Source organism: Trichechus manatus, unplaced genomic scaffold, assembly GCF_000243295.1.
Source record: "Trichechus manatus latirostris isolate Lorelei unplaced genomic scaffold, TriManLat1.0 scaffold00010, whole genome shotgun sequence".
Classification (NCBI taxonomy): domain Eukaryota; kingdom Metazoa; phylum Chordata; class Mammalia; order Sirenia; family Trichechidae; genus Trichechus; species Trichechus manatus.
This window is the reverse complement of record NW_004443946.1, coordinates 16,955,952-16,960,738: the sequence shown is the minus strand read 5'-3', so window position 1 is coordinate 16,960,738 and position 4,787 is coordinate 16,955,952. Positions and strand designations below refer to the sequence as shown.

Sequence of the window (4,787 nt, the reverse complement as noted above, 5' to 3'; positions counted from 1 at the left end):
AGTCTGGGTTGCTTCCAGCTCTTTTTCTCTTGCTGTTTGCCCTTGGGCAAAGAACTTCCTCTTTCTCTCACTTTTTTTTTCCCTCCGTGTGTGTGTGTGTGTGTGTGTGTGTGTGTGTGTGTGTGTGTGTGTGTGTGTGTGTGTGTGTGAAGACACCTTAATATTTGTTATTATCCTTAAGATTTTTCTCTGTAATTTCTAAGTGTTACCTCATCTTCAAAGCCGAGCTTGACAGTCCCTCTCCGCCACCAGGTCCTGGGGTTAACAACATGCGAGCCACCACAGTACAACAAACTGACAGACGGGTGATGGTACCCAAGACAATATACCTAGTAAGGTCCTGGTTGCGCAGTGGTTAAAGCACTCAGCTGCTAACTGAAAAATCAGCAGTTCAAATCCACCAGCCGCTTTGTGGAAGAAAAATGTGTGAGTCTGCTTCCGTGAAGATTTATAGTCTTGGAAACCCTATGGGGCAGTTCTACTCTGTCCTATAGGGTCGCTATAGTCAGAATCAACTGGATGCCAATGGGTTTATTTGTTTTTCTTGGAATGTCAAAGCTGGACTTGAACCTGCCTGCATCTGTTACAGAGCCCTGATGGCACAGTGGTTAAGAGCTTGACTGCTAGTCAAAAAGTCAGCAGTTCGAATCCACCAGCCACTCCTTGGAAACCCTAAGAGGCAGTACTGATCTGTCCTAGAGGGTCACTATGAGTCAGAATCAGCTCAACGGCAACGGGTTTGATTTTTTTCTGGGGGGGATGGTATGTATTACAGAGTGCTGTGAACCACTGTGCCTGCCCATATTTGGGTGGAGGTCAACATTCCATGGCTCTTAATTTTAAGAGGTTTTTTTGTTTTGTTTTGAATCTGCATCTACAATGGTCTGACATTAGAAATAATTAGTTGTATACCTTTATATTTGCAATGATTTAACCTAATAGGCCTGAATCCTCTTATTAGCTTTTTAAAAATGAAATAAATAGTTAATGTTCTGAATGCTACTTCCGATGTAGTTCTTTGACATCTGAGGATTAAGATGCTAATTAGTACTAGACAACATACCCACTGTCATAAGGCGTGCCTCTCCATACCGCTGTACTAAAACTTCTTTAAAAAGATCTGAATTGTTGTCAAATGCAACAGCTTCCTTCCCACCTGGCTTTTCCTGACGTCTCTGCAGTATTTGACACCGTTAACCACTCTCACTCTGAACTATGTCTTTCCTTGGCTTCTGTGACCCAGGCTGTCCTTTTTTTCTTTCTTTCTTTCTCTGAGCTTGCTTACCACTGCTTCTTACCCTCTCTTTTTCTTACCTCTCTTTTTGTTCCTTCTTCTTTCCCGCTGCTGTTGAGTCGATTCCAACTCATAGCGAGTGTATATAACAGAGTAGAACTGCTCCATAGGGTTTCCAAGGCTGTAAATCTTTACAGAAGCAGACTGCCATATCTTTCTCCAGTGGAGCAGCTGGTAGGTTTGAACTGCCAACCTCTCTGTTAGCAGCCGAGTGCTTAACCACTGCTCCTCCAGGGCTCCTTCTCCTTCCTCTCTACCTGCTTTTAATTGTTGGGATTGCCAGTACATCTAAATCTTTATCTCTCGTCCCAACCTCTCTCCTCAGCCTCAGATCTGCTTTATATCAGTTCTCTGGCTGTCTTCATGTGGTTGAGCTAAGGTGTCTCAAACTCACCATGTCTCAATGGGACCTCCCTCCTTTACCCCAAACCCACTCTTCTGCCATTTTTTTCTGAGCTAGGCTACTGTTGTCACCATCCTCCAAGTAAGAACCTCAGCAACTTTTTCAGTTTTACTTCTTTTCACACTTCCACATCTAGTTGGCTGCTAACTCCTGCCCATTTTTCCTCTACAATTTTCAAATTAGTTCTCTTCTTTCAATTTCCACTGTCACTATTCTTATCTTTTGTTTGAATAATTGGCCTTCAGACCTTCAGTCTCCACCTTTCTAATCCATCCTGCTCTCTGAGCTCAGAATTATTTAAATCTGACTGAATTATTCCACTGCTTGAAAACCCTCAATGGTTCCTCATTGCCAAAAAATAAAATTTAAATAGGCAGGCAGGGACCTTCACAGTCTGTTCTGGCATTCCTTCCCAGGCTCTTGCCCTCTCCCTTTGCCCCACATTAGATGCTTATGGCTTTCTAAACTTCAGGCGTTTTTTCATGCTTCTGTGACTTTGCTTCTACTTTCTTCTCTGCCTAAAATGTCTTTCTCCCTTTCCTCAACTGTGAACTCTTGTACATATATCCCTTGATATATGTGTAGGCCCCACTCAAACATACTCTCTCTTCGAAGCTTTCCTCAAACCTCTTTCTCCTTCTCCTAACCCAGGAAGACACTCACTCTTTCCTCTGAGTTCCTAAGCTGTTGCTTTTCACATTATAGTCTGGTTGGTCATGTACAGGTCTGACTCTCCTCTAGATTATGAGCTCCTTGAAGAAGGGATGGTATTTCGTGCCCACAGGGACCCTGGTGCCCAACTCAGGTCTTTCTCATGTGTGTGCTCAATAAATGGTGGTTGATTGGGTGATAGAGGGAGCTCCCAAGAATATTCAGCACTGCAAATAATCCAAAATTGTTTGACCTATCGAAGATTATGAAGACGGGTTAGTGGGAGACACTCACTGTTGATGAAGTGGGGTGTGTCTGAAGAGGAATTCTTTAGACCTGAGTTGAGGCTATCTTCCTATGTCTGTGTTCCCTAACTGCTTTCTATTTCTTGGAGGGTGTTATAGATTGAATTGTGTCCCTCCAAAATGTGTGTCAACTTGGCTAGGCCATGATTCCCAGTATTATGTGATTATCCACCATTACTTGTCATCTGATGTGATTTTCCTATGTGTTATAAATCCTGCCTCTATGATGTTAATGAGGCAGGACTCAGTCTACAAGATTAGATTGTATCTTGAGTCAGTCTCTTTTGAGATATAAAAGAAAGAAGAAAACAGAGAGACGGGGGACCTCATTACCACCAAGCAAGAGGAGCCAGGAGCCCATGTGTCCTTTGGACCGGGGATCCCTGTGCCAAGAAGCTCCTAGACCAGGGGAAGATTGATGACAAAGACCTTCCTGCAGAGCTGACAGAGAGAAAGACTTCCCCTGGAGCTGGCATCCTGAATTCAGACTTCTAGCCTCCTAAGCTGTGAGAGGATAAACTTCTGTTTGTTAAAGCCATCGACTTGTATTTCTATTATAACAGCACTAGATAACTAAGACAGAGAGAAAAGTAACAATTGATTTAACTTACATCATCATAATATGTCTATTGCTAGAAAATTTTAGTTATTCATCCATAATACAGTCACTCCCACCTCATTTTTCAGTGAATGTTTGAGGCTAACCCTCAGAATGCAGCTATGAAAGGCTCTTTGATATACACAAGATTTGTTTTATGATGGTAAAGAGTTAAGAAAGTATTTCAGAAAAAAGATTTAAAAATTCTAGCATAGAAGTCTTGATTTTCTGGGCATATTTAACCTTTTTTGTTATTTGTTTGTCCTTAAGGCACGTCAAAGTAGAAGCTACCTTGTAAAAATATTACAGTATTTATTGGTTTATTTGTTCTGCCCTCATTTCTGCCTTACCCAGACAAAAAGTAAGTTTTACCAGGGGCTGAACTCACCACATTACTGCTTGCTCAGGCCTTTGAGCATGTTTTGTTTCTTCCAACAAAACTCTCTGTCATGGACACACTCCCACTGCAATCCAACCGCTCTTCATTTTTGCTTCGTTCTGTGCCCAGTGATTGATAGGAGCTGGTGTTTAGCTTCCAGAGGCACTGAATGGAGATACTCAGCCTTTATACATATGTGGAGGGGGGTCTGAGATGACCTGATGAACAGAAAGACCTTAAAATTCTTTGGAAAAATGTCCCCAGGATAAAGAAGGGCAGAGGACAAAGTTAGGCCTCGTGAGGGGGACCTGCAGTGGAGAGAGGCAAAGGAAGGGGCTCGCCAAGACAAGTGAAGGCCCCAGTGAGTTCTAGCAGGCATAATGAGGCCAGTGATAAGCAGACAGCAGTCAGCAAACTTGATCCAGAGATGACAGTGAGAGTGGGGTCAACTAACTGCAGCTTCTAGAAGCTCTAGAATGAGGTGTTGATGGTTCAGTGGTAGAATTCTCACCTTCCATGCAGGAGACTTGGGTTTGATTCTTGGCCAATGCACTTCTTGCACAGCCACCATTTGTCTGTTGGTGGAGACTTGTGTGTTGCTATGATGCTGAACAAGTTACGGCAGAGCTTCTAGACTAAGACAGATTAGGAAGAAAGGGCTGACAATCTATTTCCAAAAATTGGCCAGTGTAAACCCTATGGATCACAGTGTTCCAATCTGCAACTGATCATGGGTTGACACAGGACCCTTGTGTTGTGCATGGGGTTGCCATGAGTCGGGGGCCAACTCCAAGGCAGCTAACATCAACAACAGAAGGTCAAGAATGCCATGGACCCCAGTGATCATCATCAAGTCTCAAGGATTGCTAGGCACATAACAAAGGTCACCAGTGGCCTGGCTCCATGCTTTTTGAGCAAACAACCCTTTTTGTTTTGAGGAATGGTTCATTTTTAGTGTTTTAGCTATGCTGTAGTCTTTGTTTTCCTCATTTAAAATCTAGGCTACTGCTTATGGGTCCCTGGATCAGGTTCTGCCTTTCTCCTCAGGGTGGATATGTGCGTGCTGTTTGTGCCTTCTGCAACTACTGGGAAATCTTTATGCCCAAACGTTCGACTTAAAATCTGAAACAGGAGAGTCTCTCCCAGTGTGAAATTAT

At 43.1% G+C, this 4,787-nt stretch overlaps 1 protein-coding gene across 1 annotated transcript in view; it reads left to right on the top strand.

The window, feature by feature from the left end:
- Positions 1-257: 257 nt before the first annotated feature.
- Positions 258-4,787, top strand: part of SPTB (spectrin beta, erythrocytic) — a 126,748-nt gene continuing 122,218 nt past the window's right edge. The window contains exon 1 of the mRNA XM_004370951.2: positions 258-426. The gene's annotated coding sequence lies outside the window, so the exon portion shown is untranslated. The remainder of the gene's footprint in view (positions 427-4,787) is intronic.